The sequence below is a fragment of the Lissotriton vulgaris genome, chromosome 3_1 (genome assembly GCF_964263255.1).
Source record: "Lissotriton vulgaris chromosome 3_1, aLisVul1.2, whole genome shotgun sequence".
Lineage (NCBI taxonomy): Eukaryota > Metazoa > Chordata > Amphibia > Caudata > Salamandridae > Lissotriton > Lissotriton vulgaris.
Window position 1 is genome coordinate 1,061,612,366 of NC_141689.1, and position 24,335 is coordinate 1,061,636,700.

Here is a 24,335-nt window from a genome sequence, read left to right on the forward strand (position 1 = left end):
TAGTAAATCGTTTCCGGATCATCCATTAAAAGAAATGATTTGAGTGCCATCTACATAGTTATAGCAGGTGAGGTCGAATGATGTAATCAGGTTTTGTAACTGGTTAGGTAGATGTTGAAAAATAGAGGGGAGATTTTGGAGACCTGAGAGACGCCACAGAGTTGACTGTGACAAGCTGATCGGAAAGGTGGTACCCACAATAGTTCACAGCCATAGTCGAGAGGCCAAGAATTAAAAGGGTATTAGTTGAACCCCCTTTCTTGCACATATGGTATGTCAAACAAGAATTTGCTCTGCAAAAAGATTGCACACCTGAATAGGACCTTGAGTCATGTTGTTCTTAAGCCAGCAACTTTCATGACATTTCCTCTTCCTGATTTAGTGTTTGTCACAACCAAAACCTAAACCCACAAGCGATTAAGAATCTATGTCAAATCAGAAAACTTCAGATTCCAGTGTGACATGGTGCTTTGATTAACTAACAATAGTCAATAGTAAAAGGTTAAGATCATTCACTAGGACCAGAGTAAATCCTACCTGCAGGTCCTACCTATGGCTGGTTGAGGATGGCTGATAGCTGCTGTGGTGTACCTCTTGATGACTGTGTGACTACAGAAGACGTTGTCCCTACCCAGACGGGATGGTGGATATCCCCTTAGTTAGGGTTTGCTAGCACTAAGATCAGGTAGGATTCACTCTGGTCCGTCAAGTGCATGATTGAACTTTTTACCATTGACAATTTGTTAGTCTAGGTCTTTAGGGATCCTTAGCCCTGACGAATGCCTCGACCGATATACGCATCCTAGAACAGGGCAGAACCATGTTAGCAATAAGACGATGGTCTGAGCCATTGTGCTCTTACTCCATTGCGTAGTTGGTTTTGATGCCCCAGAGGTCACCACTAATAAAGGTGAAAACCTAGTTACCTCTAGGAACTTTTAACTTTACGTGGATCCCCCTGTTTTGTCTAGGAATTTTTCTTATTTTAAGAACTCCCTCCACCAGGTTTCCTTGGAGGTCGAGTAGGTCCTGTCTTGGTGGTATTGTCCTACCAGGGTCGGGAGAGGTTACCTATGATGAAGCATGCCACATTATGTGATTGAGGCTTTCTCTTCCAATAAGATTGGTTTTTCTTCTCCTCTTGGGCTATCCCCTATCCAAACCAGGATCTTGGTAATTTAGGGATCAGTGATTTGTACAGTACCACTGATAAAAAAATAGTGTTGTAGAAGCCACCAGACATTTTTGTGTTTTGGATGGTGCTTTGACTAGCCTATCATGCTGGGGCAGAGTTATCACAATTCTATTACGACTTACGTTTCACTGACATTGCTCTAGCCTACACTGACCTGTTGTGAAATATAGCCTGGTGAGATGTTGTATCTGCTTTGAAGATCTTTATTTTGTGTGCAGGATCCAGATAGTTTGTTAGGTTAACATGCCTGCCACAGAGGACTATAAATACCCCAACAAGCAGTAGTGTGACTCTGAATATAGTCTGCCATGCCACAACGGTCAGCTTTAACAGACTATGTTTACAAAATGGTTTAATATCTAGATAATCTGTCACATTCAATATGCAGATGATTCATCTCCTTTCTCTGTTGCAAGGCACCTCCCCCAAGCTGCTGCTGCGCATTGGTGAAGTGGATGCTGCAGTTGCAAGACTACGACTATCACATGCAGTACAGACCAGGCACCAAAAACCTCATGGACTACTTATCATGCCACCAGTGTGAAGCAACACTATACGGAGTAGAGGATGCCAAAGAAACCGAGGAGAATGAGAGGTTTGTGGTCAAGCAGTCCCGGCCACTGCCTCTATCCATCGACATGATCTGAGAAGCAACAGCCCAAGACAAGTGCCTGCTGCCCGCTCTAGAGGCCATACAGTTGAAGAAGTGGAGTTCCCTCAAGGAATTCCAGCACACCGCACTCCAGAGGCCGAGCAAATTGTGGACTCACGCCATCAAGTACGTAATGAACTTGTGACCAATACTGGAGGTTGCCTCCTGTGAGGACCCAGAGTTGTGATCCCCACCAGCCTCACTATGCAATTGGTTCAATTAGGCCACAATGGACACCAAGGCATGGTGAGCGCGAAGAATTGCATCTGGAGAAAAGTTTGGTTCCCACTTGTGAACAAGATGGTAGAAACCATGGTGCTGTCCTAGCAATGCTGCCTAGTCACTGGGTTACAAGAAGTGCCGCCTCTAGTAATCACAGAACGAGGTCCCCAGCAACCATAGATATGCATCAGCCTTGATTTCGGTTGTCTGCCAGACGGGTGATATACCCTTGTTTTAATTGATAATTACACAAAGTAGCCAGAAGTGGAGATCCTGGCATCTCAGACAGCTACGGAGATCACCCCATGCTTGAGAAGATGATTGTCACACATGGGCTGCTGAGAGAGCTTCGAACATACAATGGCCCGCTGTTCCAGGATAAGGAGTATCTTCTGTCATGGGGATCAAAAACAAATGGATAACTCCGTGGTGACCCCAGGCCAATGGAGAGGTTGAGCATTTCATACAAACTCTCAAGAAAGTACTTCAGATAGCACATGCCAACCAGCAACCCCTGGACTGGATGGTATACGCATTCTTGTGGAAGAATAGACAGACACCACACTCAACCACAGGACAAGCCCCGGGACATGCCAGCAAGGGACAGGTGAAAGCTGACACTATTTCACATAATCCAGCATGGACACCACCTACCATTGATGACGCCCTGGTGATAAAAAAGACTGAAGAACACCAACCAGATGGCGAGTGCCAGGCGAGGAGCCCAGTTGTTGGCTCTCTACCCTGGGGGTACTGTCTCTGTGAGAGACTGATACCCGGGTAGCAAATCCTGATTCCCTTTTGAAAGCCAACCATGGATTGTAACCCAACACCAGAGCACCATGGTAACAGGCCAAAGTGATGGAGAATCAGTCACTCACAATGTGTCCTTCTTCCAACCAGCCCAGTGTGGCATGCGTAGGGAAGAAATAAATCCAGAAAGTGAACCAACCAGATGGGGCATGGCTGGGGAACTCACCCCTGCACCACTGCAAGATGTTGCAGAGTTGTCAGGTCCCCCTGAAGTGGCCTGCAACCCCACTCCTACTATCCAGTGTGGATGTTGAGAGCAATATCTCAGCTATAAACAGAGATCTAGCAGCCCACCTCCAAGCAGAAGGAGTCATTGCACAAAATACTGCCTATGGGGCAACCCAAAACCCTCGTCCCGGCTAAAGGACACAATTGCGTCTCTTAAGGTGAAGAATCCTGGCTTCTCATTTTGTTTACAAAGCTGTTGTCAGTAACATGTTTTGGTTATGGTTAGGTTAGAGATGTGGTGTCCAACCCCAAGCAGACTGTACGTATAAGGGGTGGGCAAGGAGAGGCTCCGCCGTTCGTGTGTGTTGTGGTTTGGCTCAAGCCAGCTTGGGCGGCACAATAAAAGGCAGCGTTCGGACCTGCGCTGGCAGTTACGCCCGACTCTCAACTAGACTATAAATGTCTGTGTCATCAGTTATTAAGTCTATACCGCGCACATTTGACAGGCATCCTGGCCAGCTGGAGACCTGCAAAGAGGCCCCCTTTACACTTCCCTCCTCCTGTTTTGAGCTTTTATTTGATTGATGTCTCTAAAACGTTTGCTTTTTTACCATTATTAACATGAGCAGCACGCTCAACACACAATTCTCTTGTGTGCACCCTGCTCATGTGCAGAGCTGGAGCAGGGAGGAATGCTGCATGGGGTGTTGGTCCTATGGAGTTTGGCCACAGGTGGTGCTCCCTCTCTAGTAGGGTGCTTGTATTAAACACGCATGACTGGAGGTACAGTTTACTCCTTGTCTGGTACCCGAGACAAGATCTGGTGCCCAGGCAATGATTTAAAAGAGGAAGTGTTCTGCTTTCAGTGGCCTACAGTTCACAGACTACATGATGGAGTCCAGGAAGTCGGCTGCCGAAAAAAACAATAACATCCTCCTGATGAGGAGTAAGTGTAACACATCTCTTTGGGAAATCTGCAGATGATGATAAAGCAAGCATGGATTCAGCATTGGGTGAACACCTGCTAAAAGCTAGGGCAGACTCTTAGGAAAATTAAGAGTCTGGCCCGAAGTAGCACTATGTGCAGGTGTACAACTGCAATAGGTGCTAGGGCATATAAGAAATGCAGTAGGATGTGAGCATACCCAGCAAGAAGAAGATGTGCTCTACTCTCAGTATAGCGCATGTCCACCTGATAGTTTGCTTCTTCATGATGTCATTAAAGATATCATCATTAAGGAATAAAAGGTAATTGATAAAGCTTCAATTCCTCTTTTTATGCACAATAGGTTTCCTGTCGACCAGTTTGAGGATCAGTTCCCACAGATTCCAAGAATTAATACAAGCCTTTCCTCTATGTCCTCTTCTTCATCGTTGGCCACAGAGGACGCAGTTTTGTCAGTTGTGGTGGAAAATAAGGTAGCAAGTTCTTTGAATAGAATGTATGCTACATCCAATTTCTCTTTAAGAACACATTAATATGTGTGTGCCTAAGACAGATGCATTCATAGAAAAGTGATTGATCCAAAATCCGTAGGACAGGCATCCCTTTTCAAGGCTGGGTTTTGACCGGGTAGCTATGATTTGAAACAGATCCCAGCTGCATTCTTCTCAAACCCAAGACCAAACAAAATGAGTATAAGATGGTGGGCAGAAGATTTAAAAGGTTCTTTCATCGGTGGGAAAAAGTGATTCTGGATGATTTGTTCCTCTCTTTAATAAGGAATGGGTATTATCTGCAATTCAAGGAAACTCATCCGAAGAATTGGTGAAAGCATGCACCATTGCTGAGACCAGTTATAGAGGGAATCCATGTTACTAGGGGTTCAAGCGTTATTTTCCATAGGAGCAGTAGTTCCTGTTCTGTTTCCCCCAATGACTCCAAGGCTTCTATTCTCTTCTATTGCTAGTTCCAGGGCAGAATGGTTGTTATTAACCAGTTCTAGATATCAAGAATTTGACCAAATGTATCCTTCTGAATGGTAATGTTGCAGACATTATTCCATTACTGTCAACAGGTGACTTTCTGGAGACTTTCAATCTTGAAGAGTTGCACCAGTTGTTGCTGCTTTACAGATGGAAGGCATTAGTACATTCCCATAACTTGATGACTGGCTGTTGTGTTCTTCCTTCTCTAATGCACACCAAATGTGGATACGGTCTGTTCCATCCTCCGTGAGCTGGTTCTGCCGGCCAACCTGAATAAGTCTCACTTGGTTCCATCTCAGGCAGTAACATTTATAAGAGCTGTCTTCAACACTCAGAAGGGGAAGGCCTTTTTACCGCAGAAGAGCTCATTGCTCTCCAGTCCACCCTGTAACATAAGTTGTGTTAGAGCCAAGCTCCAGCCCGAAAGTGGTTGAGGGTTCATGGGTACATGCCAGCTACAATAGCTGTGGGTCTCTGGGCTTGGTTTCAAATGAAACCTTTACTAAATCATCTCCTTGATCACTGAGACCAGGTTACTCAGAATCTCAACAGCATGGTTCCACCAACGCCTCAGGTGCTCCCAGATCTCTAGTGGTGGCTATCAGAGTGGTGGCTATCAAAGGTAGTGCCCTTTCATCTACCCCCAACGCAGGTGTCAAAAACCAATACACAAGTTTGTGGGGTTGGAGAGACACAATTCTGCATCAGAAAGTGAGTGGCCAGTGGTCGAATTCATAAAATAAACTTTCTTCCAACTGGAGAGAGCTTGCAGCAGTCTGGCAAGTGATCAAAATTACCCAAACACAGAGGGAGTAGATGTGGTCATCAGGACAGTCAACCAGGTGACGAGATGTTATCTACACCATCAAGGGGCACAAGAAGTTGGGGCCTCAACGACTTAGAGACCAAGATTTTTTCTTGCACAGATCACCATGTGTAGGCAGTGAGGGCAGTCTACATTCAAAGAGAGGTCAATTTTCATGCAGATGCTCTAAGTTGCAACTTACCTTTCACAGTGAATTTCCATCTGTCTTACCTTCACTTCCAGCTAATATGGGATAGCTTCTGGACTCTGCACATGGATGTTTTCCTCTCAAATGAATGTGATGCTCCCCCTTTTTTGATCCGAGACCTGGTGTCCTTAAGCCTTTGCAGTAGACTCCCTATCGATCGCTTGGCCATGCCACTTGCTAAATGCACTTACTACAGTAACCCTCTTCCCAAAGTAACTTCAGAAAATTTAGGAGGAGAAACTTCTGATCATTTTAGTAGCCTCATTTTGGTCAAAACAATCCATGGTTTCACCTCATTCTGAGAATGGCAGTCGAAGAGCACTTCTATACTCCTCTTGTTCCTTCTTCTCTTCAATTTCCCAACCTCGAATTCTAGGTTTTCAGGTGGTTGAACCTGATGGCATGGAAATTGAGAAGGTAGGCTTTGAGCAATTGAGGTGTTCAAAACAAGTTGCAAAGGATATTCAGGAGTCTAGGAAACCCTGTATTCCACAATCATACAAAAAACATTGGTGGTCATTTTGAACTTGGTGTGTAGGGAAGTCAGAGAACCCTGAGTCTATTAATGCTTTTCAGATTCTAGAGTTCTTAAAAGATGGATTTTTTAAGCGGTTAGCTCCTGCTACCCTAACGGCTCAGTGGGAGTCAATATAAGCATTCAGGACCCCAACTGAGGAACTGTCTGCCATTTTTTCTTTAATGACTCAACTGTTCAGTAGTTTCAGACTCAAGAGGCCAGTAAATCACAATATAGTTTCAACATGGGATTTATTAGTAGTGATTGAAGGGCTCCAATTGGCTGTGTTTCAGCCTTTAAAGAAGGCTTCATTACAGTGGTTATCAGAGAAAGTTGCTTTTCTCTAGGACATTACATTGGCTTAGAAATTGGGAGAACTCTGTGCACTGTTGATATCTTACCCATGTTTGAGACTCTTTCCTGACAAGGAAGAGGTCAAAATGGACCCAATGTTTTTACCCAATAATAATTCTAAATATCATATTGCTCAGGAAATAGTCCTTCTAATATTACTCTCCGCTTCAGGTTCCTACACTCTTTTTACACTTGATATGAGGAGGAAATTTTTGATTTATTTGGGGAAATCATACCAATTCTTTGTTTCATTCAGGGCAGCTAAACAAATGTACAAAGGTTTCAAACTTTACTTTGAGTAGATGGGTGAAGGATGCAATATCTCAGGCTTACAGATCAAATATTCTGAAGTTTGATCAAGGAGAGGGGTTCTGCTGTCCTAGGCAGAGGCAGGGGGCCCTTTATTTTACTGTTGGAGATCTGTAGACTGCAACATGGTCAACCCTTCAGACATTTGCTACCGACTTTTGGTTTTGTTGTGATGAATACAGGAATATATTTCTGTATTCAGCATCATTCTAGAGTCAGTGCAAGGTTTTGAGCTTGGTATATCCACATGTATATTAGGAATGAGACAGGGAGGACAGGATGATCGATAATGATTCAAGTACTTACAGACAATCTTGATTACCTTGAATCACAGTCCTCCCCGTCCCAGGCCACTTTTCCATACCTCCCTCTCTAGTTTGCACCTCCTAAAGAATTGATTTTACTTGCTATATACAGAAGAAGAGAAGAGAAGAGTTGGTGATTTAAGGGAACAGTCATTCGATAATGAAAGAGGACTGACACTTTTTTCTTTAACTTAAATTGACAGTTGAGGGAGGCGGCTCCTCAAATATGTTAGGCCTGGGACGGAGAGGACTTTGTTGCAGAGTAATGAAGATTACCAGTAAGTAATTGAGTAACTTTCTGTGGTTAGGTAGTCATCAAACAGTGGCTGTAGGCTGGAGTTTCAATGCTGAGAGTGCACATGGATCAGTGATCAGCCGAGGCTGCAGGCAATCCGAATGAAGGTCTTTGGTTCAGGGAAAGCAGTGTTGAAGCAGGGTTTTCATACCATCAATGATGCAAGAAAGTTTTCAAGCAATTGCAATGTAGACAGTTAGGCAGAAAGGTAGTGGGTTAAATTCGGCAAACTCTTAGACCTCAGATTTATACGGATAAAAAGCTTATAATTATGAGAAGCAGCACTGTACCTCTCATTTGAATCGATGCAGTAAATGAGTGATGAGCAGATGGCATGCAGAGAAGCACACCCATGAATCAAGGTTTTTTATTTCCATTGTCATTGTTTGAACTCTGCAATTAATGGTAGGCGTCTATTTACAGCCCACAACAGTTTTCACAATGATATATGAGAATTGTAGAGTAATTTAGCCTTGCAACTCCTCAAGATTTAAAAACATCTCATAGAATCTACATGCTATTGCATATTAAAACAAGTAGTGGCAAAGCCAATATTTTTGCCTTGCATTTTGATTCCTGGTTAAAATATATTTTTTTAAAGCCTGCTGTAGTGAAAAACTACGGCTTTCTGTTACAATGTATCTATGGGATAAAACTAAATATTGTGTAATGATAATAATTCAGTGTACTTTGTAGATGTAAAATAGCCCCTCTTACATTGCAATGCAAGCGCGTCATAGATGCACGGAAATACACTAAACTGCCAATTGTATGAGTTGAGAGAGAGATAATTCTCAGTACCTAGCCAAGAACATTTATGTATATTTTGAAGACTTGGTAACACCAGCTTTTGCAGATAGTTGCGCTGTCAAGCCAGACTTAAACAGCCAAAACTAGCATCACATGCACCCACCTCTTCGTTGTATTTTTGCGATATTTCCAACTTTTCTTTTTCTGCCAAATTTAATTTCTGCTGAAGCTCTGTGGTGATACCAGAATCCGCGTACCTTCGATCCTGTGACTTTTCTAGTTCATTCGTAAGCTCACAAATGCTGATTTTCCTTCTGTAAAAAACAGATAATATTAGTTGAAAGCCAGCGCCAGGAAACCTTTCGGTGTCAGTGCGCTATACAAGAGCCCCTTAAGATAAGATAAGATAAGAAATAATTTGCGTTCACATAGTCTATTATTGATTTCCACATACTTAATTATGCACCACAGTCAAATAACAAGCATTTACAATGCAATGGTTTTGCCTTTGCAAAAGTTAGAGCTATTGGCATTGTAAATGACACATTTTGTATTTATGTGTTGGTTTTGAAAACAGATAAATAAATGGCCTTGTCATTTACATTGCCAATAGCTTAATCTCTCACAAAGGTTTATTTGTGTGATTAACGGTGTGATACAATTGACCAAAAGTAGTTTACTTAATTGGTAGTGCGAAGTTACAATGATGTGGGCATATCTGTTAAGTAACAGGATACGTACGGTCCGTTTGTCTTAATGAGGAGTGCTTTGAAAACGATAATCAAGGATGGATGAGTGAGTCAAAGTGTGTGGAGAGGGCACCAGAACAAGCAAAGTCAAGAATGAAAGGGAAGCAAGACAAATGCAGTGTTATCAGAAAAACGCCACAAGGGATGCCAGCATTGATACAAGACAGATGGTTAAAGTGAAAGAAAGCAGGAAGGGTAAAACAAGCAGGCAACAGAGGCACGAAAACCGGGTCACAAGCAGGCAACAGAGGCACGAAAACCGGGTCACAAGCAGGCAACAGAGGCACGAAAACCGGGTCACAAGCAGGCAACAGAGGCACAAAAACCGAGGCACAAGCAGGGAACAGAGGCACGAAAACAAGGTCACAAGCAGGGAACAGAGGCACGAAAACCGGGTCAGAAGCAGGCAACAGAGGCAGAAAACCGAGGCACAAGCAGGCAACAGAGGCACGAAAACCGGGTCACAAGCAGGCAACAGAGGCACGAAAACCGGGTCAGAAGCAGGCAACAGAGGCACAAAAACCGGGTCACAAGCAGGCAACAGAGGCACGAAAACAGGGTCACAAACATGGCAACAGAGGCACGAAAACAGGGTCACAAGCAGGCAACAGAGGCATGAAAACAGGGTCACAAGCAGGCAACAGAGGCACGAAAACCGGGTCACAAGCAGGCAACAGAGGCACGAAAACAGGGTCACAAGCAGGCAACAGAGGCATGAAAACAGGGTCACAAGCAGGGAACAAAGGCACGAAAACCGGGTCACAAGCAGGCAACAGAGGCACGAAAACCGACGCACAAGCAGGCAACAGAGGCATGAAAACAGGGTCACAAGCAGGCAACAGAGGCATGAAAACAGGGTCACAAGCAGGCAACAGAGGCACGAAAACCGGGTCACAAGCAGGCAACAGAGGCACGAAAACCGAGGCACAAGCAGGCAACAGAGGCATGAAAACAGGATCACAAGCAGGCAACAGAGGCACGAAAACAGGGTCACAAGCAGGCAACAGAGGGACGAGGGAAGGGGGGCAGAAAAGCACGCACAACGAGGGAAGAGGTGAAGTGGACACCATCCCCTCAGTGTGGGTCTTCACCGGGGACAGGGAGCGCACAACCTACTTGCCGATGACTTCGCATAGCTCGTACACATCCTCAAAGAGCACGTCGTCGTCCGCCATGGTCCAGCTGGGGAATTACCAAGACAACTCCAATCCTTGCAGGGGCGGGTGCTGTCCCCGGTGCAGGGCCGCGCTCGGCAGAAGTGCTCTTCTTATTCACGACTCCTCACCCGCCAGGGCGCCCCGCCTCATGCGGATGGATGGGGGGACGGGGCTGCCGAACCGCGGGAGGGGGCGGGAAAAAGACACGGACAGCGGGAGGGGGCGGGAAAAAGACAGACGGCGGGCAGAAGGCAAGAAAAAAGGCAAAGTGGCCCACGGTGTGTTTGCTACATAAGGGCTTTTATCCGCAAGGAGGATGTGTGGTACCACCAGGCGAGATGAGACTGCTGGAATAAGCAGCGACTGCGCCCATCCAGTACAGAAAGCCCCATCTCAGCAGCCTCCCTGTTGGCCATGCTTTCTCAACAGTAGTGTTTCTTAGTTCCTATTTCATGCCCACCTGCACAGGTTTCTAAATTAACTAAATGCATACAAAAAGGGATCTTGGTGGCTGGTAGTTCACAGACCCTAGCGGGGTCTGAAGTCAGGGCACTAAAGTTTGCGCTTTAAGTCAAACCAGAGGCAGCAGATAACATTGATTTTTTTTAAAAAGGGAAACAAGTTAAGCTCTCACTGCTCGGAATCCCAGCATGGCCAACTAAGCCTTTCATCCTTCAAATGCTAAGCACCATTGCCAATGACCTCAGTAGATAATACACCCCGAGGCCACAACAACCATCTTGGACATCACTGACATTTTCTTTGCAAAGGTCAAATAAGCCCTAACCAAAAATCAACACCCACTGGTAATGGTAAACACAGTACCCATCATTGGTAATAGCAGACCATATTTCTTGGGGCCGCTAGGCAGTATAAAAGAGTCATTGATGTCATCAACCAGTTTGTCTTGCTTGAAATTCCCCCTTCAAATGTGTGTGCTACTGGCTTAAACATACATTGGGACACCTCCTACCTCTTTGGACAAATATTTGCACAGATAAATTCCTTCACACCAGGAAACGAAACCTCAGCTCATACTATAAACATCCCTGCATAACTCTATATCCTGGTTAATTGACAAAGTATGATGTTACAACATGTAGGGTGCTTTATAAAAAACAAAAACAAATAAAACCATGAAATTGGACAAGCAGATTGTAGCACTTCTCAAAGTTAAAAATCTACAGTAGTAAGCACTCCTGTGGAGGAAGCTAGCTACACTGCCATCTATAGTGAAAGCAGACACAGCCAGCAGCCAGTCTACCATCCTCTTGCCACCAGCAAGGCCACCCCATGAGACATTATTCATGGCAGGAAGTATAGGTAGGGCTATTCATATTAGCACGCCTGTCCCCGTACTCACCAGAGTTGGACTGACGATGCCACTGCTCGGGCAGCAGGAACGAGGTCCTTCCACAGCCCCAAACCACCTTCTATGCTGGGGACTCAATCTACACGAAGGCTACAAAATGAAGCTGCATGCAGGTGGCAAAGCCGGCTGCGAGTGTCAGCCCGAACCCTCCAATGGCAGATGGCCTTATGAAGCAATGTAAATACATCACGTGCTACATCAAAAGTGCTTAGGGCATTTTTATTGTGTAACTCCTGTTGAACGATTGAATATTACCATCCTGCGTCCTTGACCTAAAAATGCCAGCAATGGGAAATGTTGAATGAATCATCACGCACCACAGGGCTCACCATTGCCTCTCTGAGGTAAGATAACTGCCTGATAAGAAAAACACTAAGGAGTCATTTTTCTTTTTATTCAAGTAGGAACCATTTGTTACAATTTCCACAGATAGTTGTTTACCGTCAGAAAAATACCAGAATCAGAACCCATGTTTTCCAATTTTGGGCAGTTTATCACAAGCTTCAGGTACAAGGCGTTAGTGCACTCGGTAAGCTCGAGGATTTAAGAGTAGATTGAAGTATCCTCATGAGGGCAGAAGGAGGCAGGCAGCGCGAGAACAGGATGCTCTGTGAGGGGGTAGTTATGAAGCGCTGAGGGCAGCGGAGGTTACTGAGCACGAGGCGCATTTCATAAAAGAATGCAGGAGAGCGCGTGAACATTTAGGAGTGGTAGGAGGTAAATAGGAGAGGGGAAAGTGGGTGATTAATGGAGGCAATAGTTCCGTACATGCTAGGAGTAAAAGTTCTGTCAAGAACAGGAGCACTAGGTAAACGCAGATATAAAGGGCATGGTCACGGAGAGGCCAGCCTCTCGATGATCTGCTACGCCCCCCCCCCCCAACTACAAGGTGTCCTAAAAATACCAACAAGAAGAAAGTGAAAGCAGACTTCCGGATAATCTGAAGGCAGCAGGCTAACCGAAACGGTGGAGCTGCTGTTTGTTTACCTACAACGACGCAGTCAGTGAAGGCTACAGTTTCAGGCGGAGACAACAAGCAGCAACGTGTACGAATCAGTTTTCCTAAAGTAGCGTTTCAGCTGTGCTGGGCTCACGACTTCCGCCTTCTCTCTCCGTTGCTGTACGATATGACGTCACACGCCGGCACCTAGGGCTACTTCAATGGAGCGAGGTGGAGCCCAAGTAGTGGGTGTGTTAGTGAGGGCGGTGGTGCTTGATAGTCCGCCCGCATAGGCTCAAGGCACTGTCGGGGAGCGTCAGCGAAGCCGTATGTTTGTATGCAAAGCTTCTCCCTTACTCGGCCGGTCCTAGCATTTACTGGTAACAGATATCCACCTCGCATACACATTGTTAAAGTGCTAACATTTAGAATATCGTTTAAATGATAATATATTTTTGCAAGAATCGAAGACACAGGGGTGATTAAGAAGGTGTCCTCCAGCTGAAAGTAAACTAAATAAATCCAATAGGCATTCCGGTGCACGAGATGAGTGGACATCGGAGGGGGGGGCGGGAACGGCACACATGAACAGCGGGAGGGCGGGGCGGGAACGGGCTCACGAAAAACAACTGCACACATGAACAGCAGGAGGATGGGGCGGGAACGGGCTCACGAAAAACAAGAAGAAAAAAAAAACACGAGATGAGGGGACATCGGAGGGTGGGGGCGGGAACGGCACACATGAACTGCGGGAGGGCGGGGCGGGAACGGGCTCACGAAAAACAACTGCACACATGAACAGCGGGAGGACGGGGCGGGAACGGGCTCACGAAAAACAAGAAGAAAAAAAAACAGCACTCACCTGGACATCTCGGCCCGAGCAGGAAGGCGGGTGCCGGCAATGCCGGACCAGATTCGGGGGCGTTCCCGGCTTTTGGCTGACGTAGCGTGACGTCGCCAAAAAGGGAAAAATTCTCGGGAACGCCCCCGAATGTGGTCCGGCATTGACAGACAGAGCCCTCTCCCAATGGCTAGCCTCCATTTATGGAGCTAGCCAATGGGAGGAGGGGGCGGATACCCGACCCCACAGAGAAAAACATAAGGTTTTCCTAGCGCATGCGTACTTCGTACGCATTTGCTAGGCAAAACCTAAAAAGGTGGGTTAATAATAAACTGGATATGTAGCAGATGGAGAAGACTGCATACTTTACCAGAGGAACTAATTAGCATGTTACACTTTCAATTCATGTGATGCTCTTCCCACAAACTAAAGAGATGGCAAAACTCTACCAGATAAGTGATTACAATGGATAAGCCCATGCCCATATTGTGCCCTTTACAATGTTAAGCATGGACTCCAGTATGGCTTTGCTATGGTTCCACTATCCCCATATTTCCATTGAGCCCTCCCATTGCCAGTTCCATTTCTCTTCATCTACTAGGTATACATCTAGACTAAAAAATAGGAATGTTGGAAGCACTGGGGAGCTAGAGAGGAAGATACCAAATTCCAAAGAAGCACTACTGTGCCTTTTCAAATGGTTAAGGCTCTGGCTTAGTCAGAAGCTCTTGGATGAGGTAACTCTGGCACACATGAACTATAAAATATTCAAACTAGGGGGGTCATTAGGATGGTGGGCGGACTTTGTCCGCCCGCCATCCTATCGTGAAATGGGACCGCTCGCCATAAGGGCGGGGGTCCCGTGGGGGCCATTAGGTTGCGCCCGCTACAGGGGCGGGCGCATCCTGCATTCATGACATTGGAGCACCGCACGCCACAATGCCAGGAAGGCATGTCGTGCACTTCCATGCACAACATGGCAGGCACCGCGCAGTGCCTGCCATGTTGTGCATGGAACTGCAGGGGGTACCATAGGTACCCCCCATGTGCACCCCCCAACTCCCAGAATCCCTGGGGGCCCACAACAGGCCCCCGCAAGCAATTTCCACATGCCTTTTTGTGGCGGCATTGCCGCCACAGAAAGGCGTGTTTCCGCACCCATAGTAATATGGCTGGCGGTGTCTAACAGACACCGCCACCATATTAAACTCATTTCCGCCAGGTCAACTTGTTGACTGGGCGAAAAAGCGGTGGACGGTCTTTCCGTCCGCCGTGGTCCCCCCACCATAGTAATGTGGTGGGGGAAATGGGTGGCGGGTGGGAACGGATCTCGGGCTGATCGCCAACGCCATGTGGGCGGTGGCAATATGCTCGACATCCTAATGGGCCCCTAGGTAACAATGCTGGTAAGCTTTTATATTGGCAGGTTAACTGAGCCCTAAAGCTTAAACTAGTGCCCAGCCTCACTATCCCTACAGTGCAAGTTTTTATGGATACTCAGCAAATTGTCCATGAGTTTGCTTACTACTACAACTCCTTAACCACAGCTAAACCCCTCTTTTGCATGAGCAAAATTATCCGATGGTGGAGTATCTGCTGCTAAACAGACTTTCTGATGCAGCCTGCCATAAGCTTGATGCCCCTCTGAGGATAGAAGAGATACTGCAGTTGCTTAATAAGCTCCCTCCAAAGAAGACCCCAGATTTCCAACGGCTACGCACTTGAGGTTTTCAAAAGGTAGGCATCACATTTAGCTCCTCCACTCTTTCCCATGTATGAAGAGGCTTACAATCTCAGAATTATACCCTGTGACTTTCAAGATAAGATAATATCTGGGATCTTGAAACTAGAAACACCCCCCCCCTGAAAGAATGTGATTTGTATAGGCCCATCTCTATAATTAATCTTGAGACTAAAATATTGGCTAAAGTCCTGCTGAACATGATAGGAGTTGTTACACCTGGGAGCCTTTAGGGTGGTCTTTCCCCAATGATTTCCTTACTCACCTCCACTTGTGAAAATGTGCTTTTGTTGACTTTAGGACTCTTTACCACTGCTAACCAGCGCTCAAGTGCTTGTGCTCATTGATTAAAACACAGTAAGATTGGCCTACACCTAATTGACACGTTTAATGTACTCATGCATCCCTAGTAAAGTGGTACAACATGTACCCAGGACCTGTAAAACAATTGTTACAAGTGCGCCTGCTACACTTATTGGGCCCCTCACTTAAGTCGGCCTTTTTATTATGTCTCAGGCCTGCCATTGCAGCCATTTACACTTTAAAATGTTTAATTCGACCTGGCAAAATACACCGCTTGCCAGGTCAAATCCTTCCTTTTTAATACATATAAGTCTCTTCTAAGGTAATCCCTAAACAGCCCATTGGGCAGCGTGCAGTGTATTTAAAACATTGTACATGTACTTTTAAGTTTTACATTTTCTGGTAGTGAAAAACTCTTAAACATGTGGGGGCATATTTACAATAACTGGAGCATCCCTGCAAATCAGCAGGGATGCGCCAGTTATTGTGCGCCACAGCTCCTCCATCATGGATGCGCACCATGGGGCAAAAACGGCACAGATGCGTGACACATCTGTGCCGTAAAAGTGACGCATTGCTGGAGTTGCGTCGCAAGCGCGACGCAGCTCCAGCAATGCTCTGGGGGCCCTATCTAGTTAATGCTGCCTCAATCCTTACGCCTGCTTCAGGCAGGCGTAGGGTTTTGACGCAGCATGGGCCTAAAAGTGACTGAGTGAAATCTTGTAGATTTCACTCAGCCACTTTTAGGAGGCATTCCTGCACCGGAACGACCCCCCCTGCACAGGAACACCTACATGTGGTGCAGGGCATTACAACGTGACGCATCTCCCAGATGCGTCACGTTGTAAGTACCCCCTCACCATGGAGCAGGATTTGCGCTGCCGCTGTGTCACAAAAGTGACACAACGGCGGTGTAAATGAGGCGCATGGGGCTTGTAAATCTGCCCCGTGGTTTTCAGTACTATGAGGCCTACCTCTTGAATGAATGAATTCATTTCATCTTATACTGCGCTACTTAGCCCGAGGCGCGTCAAGGCGCCTAATCAAAGGAGAGATCCACATAGCAAGCTTATTGATAGGCCTCAATAAAGCACCATGTTTTTAAAGCTTTCCTAAAAAGAGGCAACGAAGGCTGCAACTTTATGTCTGAGGGGAGGGCATTCCACAGACGGGGGGCCACGGTAGCAAAGGCCCTGCCTCCCCATCTGACTTTATTGCTACGCGGGATGCAAAGAAGATTCTTCTTCGAAGACCGAAGGCTCCTACTTGGAGAGTAGGAGGTTAATAGAGATTCTAGGGCATCAGATGGTCTACCGCAAGTGCTCCAAAAACCAAGCAGAGGATTTTGAACACAATTCTCTGCTGGATCGGGAGCCAATGAAAGTTCTTCCTGGCTAAGGTAGCAGAGAAGGATCTAGGGGCATCCAACACAAATCTCGCCGCAGCATTCTGCACGCTCTGGAGGCGTTGAATAAGGCCCTTGTTGATGTCTGCATACAGAGCGTTGCAGTAGTCTAAACGTGAAGACACCAACGCGACTACAGTCTGTTTACGTGTCTGAGGGGAGAGATAGTGAGCGATTCTCCTTAGAATCCTAATGACTCCCCAACAGGTGGCCACCGTTCGATTTACCTGCAGGTTCATAGCCAAGGAAGTATCGAAGATAACTCCAAGGTTCCTGGCAGAAGGCGAAGGTGTAGGACAGGCTCCCAATGATGGAGGCCACCACTCACTGGACCAGACATCTTTGTCCTTGCCAAAGATCAGCACCTTGGTTTTATCGCCATTCAGCTTCAGGGAGTTGCGGATCATCCATTCTGCAACTGTTTGCATGCACTCCCTGAAGCTGGACGCCGTGGTGCTGACCGAGTGGGTCAAGGACACCATAATCTGTGTATCATCTGCATATGATACAACCTCCATCCCCTGCAATTTAACTAACCTAGCAAGGGGGGGCCACATAGATATTGAACAGGGTCGGACTTAACACCGACCCTTGTGGCACCCCACATTGCACAGGTTTAGCAGGGGAGAGGAACTCTCCAAGCTTAACCCTCTGCTCCCTAAGTTCTAAGAAGGAAGACAGCAAGCTCAGCGCTGGGCCCTGCAGCCCTACTTCCCTCAGACGAGTTGTTAAAGTCGAGGGGGACAGGGTATCAAATGCTGCTGTCAGATCTAAAAGGACTAACAGGGTGGTCTGTCCTTGGTCAACCTTAGTTCGGATATTGTTCATCACCACGGAGAGTGCAGATTCCGTGCTGTGTGATTTCCTGAACCCATGTTGGGATTGGTCCAGGTAGCAAGAGGAATCAAGAAAAGTGGTGAGATGAGCATTAAGGTGAGATTCCAGCATCTTAGCAGGGGCAGGGAGCAGGGAAATGGGCCTGAAGTTTTTAAGATTCTCTGGGTCCAGGGTAGGTTTTTTTTAAAAGGGGCTTAACAATGGCCTTTTTCCAGGCTACCGGAAAAGTGCCCTGAAGGATAGCACCATTCATTATCTCTAAAAATGGTGGTAGTAATGTATCCTTACACTCCCTCAGAGTCTATAAGGGGCAGGGGTCCAGAGGAGAGCCCGACTTTATTTTATTCAGCAAAGAGTCCAGGCCTTCAAGAGAGAGGAGGGGGAAGACCGTAAGGGTCTTAACTGAATCCCTAAACCAGGGCTCTGGACTAACTTTGGTAAGGCTAGGACCGTCGTCCAGAGTCTTTTTCTGTGCTTCTAACATGGTGTAGATATCCGCTATTTTAGAGTGGAAGAAATCAGAGATCCTGTCGCAGAGATCTTGAGAAGCTACGACTGGATCCGGTTCCTGTAGAGTGCACAGAGTATCGACGATCTTGAAGAGCTCCCTGGGAGAGGTAAGGGACATCGTGCGTTTAGAGAAAAACTCCTGTTTTTCCTTAATGATCGCGGCCTTATATTCTCCCAGTAGCCGTTTATGGCAATCTCTGTCCATAGGCTCCCAAGATTTCCGCCATTTCCTCTCCTGACTCCTGCACTTCTGTCTCAAGAGTCTCAAGGGCTCTGAGAACCAGGGGGCCGAGGGTTTTGCCCTAGCTGAATAACAGAGCGAGGCTGGGGCTAATAAATCAACAGCTCTCGCGATGGAGGTGTCAAATTCAAGTGCGGCAGCACCGGCGTCTCTGGAAGCCAGATCGGCCATAGATCCTATTATAGGGGCAAGAGCCTCGTTGGTAATATTCCTAAGGCATCGCTTGGGAATTCTATTGGCGGAAGGTTGGGAAGTCAAGGGACCCAAAGGGGTGATCAGCTCCAAAGACACAGCTAGATGGTCAGACCAGACTAGAGGTACGGGGGGACCAGAGGATAACCTAGGGTCATTTGAGAACACCCCGTCCAGGATGTGTCCTGCCAGATGGGTGGGGCTGGACACCAACTGGGGGAAACCATATGCCGTGAGAGGGTCAATTAAAGAGAGAGTGTCTTTAGAGCTCAAATCCTCAAGATGGAAATTTAAATCTCCTAGAATAGTGAGATAAGGTTTACCGAAGTAGGGCTCCATGATTCTAAATAAATCATGAGAAAAACTAAATCTAGGGCCCGGGGGTCTATAAATAAGGAGGCCGGTAAAGAAAGATGTAGGAGAAGACTAAATAACGAAATATAAAGCCTGAAATGAATCAGACGGCCCAGAGAGAGCTTTTATGTGACACGAGAAGGAAGCTTTATAAAGAATCGCCAATCCTCCTCCCCAACGTTTCACTCTGTCCAATCTGTGTAGCGCATACCCTTCCGGGATGGCGAGGAGGAGGTCCGGACCCATAGGATAACATTAGGTTACCCTATTATAATACATAAGCAATAACTCTTGATTGGGAGCAGGTAGAAATATCATGTTTACACTCAAACAAATTGTAATATAAAACCCTCTTTAACGTAAAGCTGGATTTTAAGTCTCAATTCTGACAAAGCCACTTTTGGAAAATTGACATTTTCTTGTCTAAGCCATTTGGCCCCTGCAGCCTGTGTCCTGGGTCACATGACTAGGTGTGGTTGGCAGTTGGCTTTTGTATATTCCGAACTGACAACACATGGGTATCCCATGCCTACATACAGAGCTTTCTGTTTTTCAGCTAAGTACTCTGTCGAATGTCACAGAAAAGGAGCAGACTCATTTTCTTACCTTTTATGTTTTTGTAGGTTTTGTGTATTCTTGCCAGATAATGAAATAAAAGGGGACTAGGTGCTAGTGGATGGGCAATCCTGCCAGAAAGTGAAGGACAGAACTGTTCCCTACCACACTTACAAATCAAAAGGGCTGCCTCATCACACTCACAAATAACTTGATCTCAGTCCATAGTCACCCTAGACCCCTTGAAGCCTTGGCTTGGGAGGAAGGAAATTCCATAAACAGATGTGGGAGGAAGTCTAGAAGATTTTCCACTTCAAAAACTGGCACCTGGTATAAATGTTGGATTCTTAGACCAACTCTTCAGTACACTCCTGAACCTGTGGAAGTATTCAGAAGGACTGCCCTGCTGCTGGAGGTCTGCCTTGTTTCACAGAGGACTGCCCTGCTGCTATCAGTAGACTGCTGTGCTGCTTCAGGCCTGCCTTTTCCTACAGAAGAATATGTGATGTTACAACGCGATCAAAAGGATTGGGGTATGTAACATCGCAGTTTTTACAACGCAGTTGTTACAACGACTTGCGCTGCAGGGCGCTGTATTTAGGAGCAGTAAGATTTACTATTCCAAAACCAGTCTACGTACAGTAGGGAAGGTGTTGGAATAGTAAATCTTACTATTCCTTAGGCTATAGCGCCCTCCAGTGAAAGTCGATGTAACGCTTGCATTGTAGTGGCAGCGTTCTAAATGCATCGCAGTGTAATCACTGCAATGTAAAGGATGTTTTCCCTACAGAAGGGCCTATGGTGCTTGAGGCCTGTCTTGCTGCTTGAAGGAGAGAGAACCATCTCCTTGTTCCCAGGAATACCAGTGTAAATCCAAGGGTCAGTTGGATAATCTCCTGTTCTGAGTTACGAGGACAGGGGACAAGCTTCAGAGGCATTCCTGCTACTGCCCAGCTGATCTGTTGCAACTGGACCTACCTGGACCTGAAATTGACTTGGCTGAGCCCTGCCGGCCTCTGCCAATCTGAGTCCCTGATCCCCAACTGTTGCGTCCCCAGGTCAAGGACCCTTGCTTGGTATCAGAGTACACTCCTCTGAAAGAAAGAGAGAAATCCTGAAGTTGTGGGCTCAACGCTACCACGGGCCGGTGTGTTCGTGCCAAGACTCTACCACCCATGGTGCGTCCCCAGGTCAAGGACCCTTGCTTGGTATCAGAGTACACTCCTCTGAAAGAAAGAGAGAAATCCTGAAGTTGTGGGCTCAACGCTACCACGGGCCGGTGTGTTCGTGCCAAGACTCTACCACCCATGAGGATTGCTTATGCAAAGCTCCAGTGAATCCTACTCTTTACGCTAAAGTGACCGGCAGCGATAAATAACAATGTAAGATCTGCATTTTACACTAGAGCATCAACAGCCTGCGGTAACTGCCAATTCAAAGCACTAGCAAAGACTGGCTGTGATGCCCAACCGGTTATTACAATTGGCAATCACAGGGTTTTTGTGGGCTGGAAAGCACCCATGAATTTCATTTCAGAAGTGTACTTACGATGGATAGTTAGGGACAGTCGCATCAAATTATAATATTGGGCCAGCCACATTATACCTAATAATGATTGGATTCATGCAGATCATGATGAGACATCTATTTTCTCCAAACTAGTATGTTCAGAAATCTATGGTATACTTAACCTATTCAATGGTTAATTAAACAAAATTAATGTTCTCCTCTACCATGACGTTGTTGTGGTTTTGGCATCAAGAGCTTTGCTGGATTAAGTGGAAGAGAGTCCTGACTGCGGAGGCACTGCTATGGTCTGGTAATCAGCTCAAACACATTGTGGGTCTATAGGGTTCCTCCTTCTAGGACCATATAGGCATATCTAAACTAAGTGGCATCTGGTCTGAAGAGAACAATCCAGTGCCTAATTTGAGCCAGAGGTTTCCTGTGCTTGGCACCGGCACTTAATTGTCAACATCGGTGTTCATAACAGTCTGCCGCATAGTGGCGCTGTCTGTCTAATTTACGGATGAGTACAAAAACAGTTGTATATTGATTCAATATACCTTAAAATTGGCTGATACCTGCCTCCAACCATTCATATAGCGTTGGGGGCCTGAAATAGTCTGAATTGTGACTCTTGTAGGAATGTAATACTTTGTAGTTGTGTTGGTACTGCCATTGGCAGCGCTGGCAGGAGCTATGGATAGTGCAAGTTGCAGTGGGCTCCTAGTGAGGGCCCTGGCACTTATTTGTTTTACAAATTAAGCACTGCCACATTCAAACATTTGCACACGCATAAATGCATAAATCACAATTTGTCTCAAAAAGGAAGAGAGGGACCCAAACACCAAAGGAGAAGGGTACAAGATTAGACTTTAGTCGTAAAAAAAAAATCAGTACAAATGTATTCAATAAACGTATATATGATACAATATACAGATTTCATATTAAAACCATGTCAAAATTCACAATCACTTTATACATTCTTTAATGCTAACTCTTCAAAAAGACCGAAAGAATATATAGTATACTATTTAAAACACCTGACACATATTTTGCTGAAACAACAGTGTATAGTTGGGAGAACACGTAGGAAAATGATTCCTTATCATAGAAGAGACCACTAAATCTTGTATGGATCAAAAGACAATTTTTCTTGAGCTGTGAGAGATTTCTTTATCATATTACATCACATTACATCCTCAATAACACATGTCCACATAGATTTGTAGTGAGTCTTCCTTATCAAAGCATCAACGCGTTTTGGTGGGTACTATAATACGACCATCACCTTCTTCAGGACACACATACAATAACTCCCAGTTAAAGACAATTTCCATACAAAAGTAGGCACACTATGTAATGCTTCTACTCTGCAGTTTAAGAAGCCACTGCCACGGTACTAGAGGATGCATTGAGATATGCTGCAGCAGCTAACACTAACAGGACGGGAAGGGGGAATGAAATAGAGGGCAGCAGTATAGTACCAACAGTCAGGGACAATTAGTCTTGTTAGAAAAGGGATAGAAGATAGGTGGTTGTTAGATATGTTCCTACCACTACACTTTCAATATGCTTCCCGCTGCATGCCTAGCACCTTGGTAAACTAATTTACCTTTGTTGCAGGTAACAGTGAATAAGAGGTATATCCACCAGTCAGGATACTTACCACAGAAAGTAACACCAGAAAATTGGAGTTACAACTTACAACACCATACTAAGTTATAGCAGGTAAGGGGTGGAACCCACATGTAGCATTCTGAAAGGCAGATTCTGCTGCCTACGTGAAAGTGTCAGTGCCTCTGTGTATAACTTGTACATGTTGTCAAAATATAGCTGCATGTGCAATGATCACCATCAGATGGGGTCTTCAACATCAACATCTGTATGACGACTCAAGTGATGATGATGAACCCAACCCATCATTTGCCACCACTTCCAGGCAAAGATGCTGTGAGATGTGCTGATGATAGATAGTATATTTTGAGAACAAGGGTACCCCATAAAGGGAACCTGGGGTGGATATGTACTTTTAGAAAAACAGTGGTTCAGGGTGGCCAGATAAGGTCCTAAAGAGAATAAAGAGAATAATTAATTAACGCTGGGGAGCTGGAGATGTAGTTATTGCATGCATTCACATGCTACCCCCCGTTTTTAGATAAATACGCGCAGCACACATTTGGTGAGATTGCTAAGCGCCCCCTCATCCACTTTGATCTAAATGTGCATGAAAGTTAATCATGACACTGGGAGCACAAGTATCAAAAAAGCTAAGAAAATGATTCTGTAGGTCCAAATGCTAACTTTAATTCCTATCAACTCTTGCAGTTTCAGGAGGCTCATCAGTCCTGATGATGATCTAAATTCATACAGATCGAAACGTCATTGACCTACCCAAGGAAATACCCCCACTTCATTGTATATATCTCTGTGGTTTTTAGCCTTGTTGTTGTGTGACATTTCGTTTTTTCACTATGTTCACTTGTGTCACGTTCTGCACCTTGTCACTCATTTGAGCACCTGAAAAACATTATGAGAATTGTATATATAAAAAAAGAAATTAAATAAAAGATTCCATATGAACCTACATCTCTAGCTCCCCAGCGTTAATTAATTATTCGCTTTATTCTCTTTAGGACCTTATCTGGCCACCCCTGAACCACTGTTTTTCTAAAAGTACTGATGATAGATAGAGCATGCAGGGTAGACCTTAGAAACAACTATTTCTGAGGTCAGTCACATTAGCAAAGACTAGCTCATAACCAGAGCTGGTTTATTTATAGTTTGAAAGATAACACACAGTAAACGTATTAGCTGCACTCAATGTATACATTGACTGTGCGTACTATTATTTTACAGATAATTATGAAAACGAAAGAAAACAACAACTCTGGTGCAACATTGCTTCAGTCTATCTTCCTTCTACTCTGCCCAATCTAGGCCTCTCACTTGGGAGGACTGTGCCTGTGCCAACAATGTCCCCAAGGCGACTTTTAGTGCCCCCTGCTGTCCTTCCCACCACCAAACCATTGCTAAAGCTGGAGCCTGCATCCCACGGCAGAGGAGGTTCATATTTACATATTTAAATATTTTTTAACACATATTGTGGATTT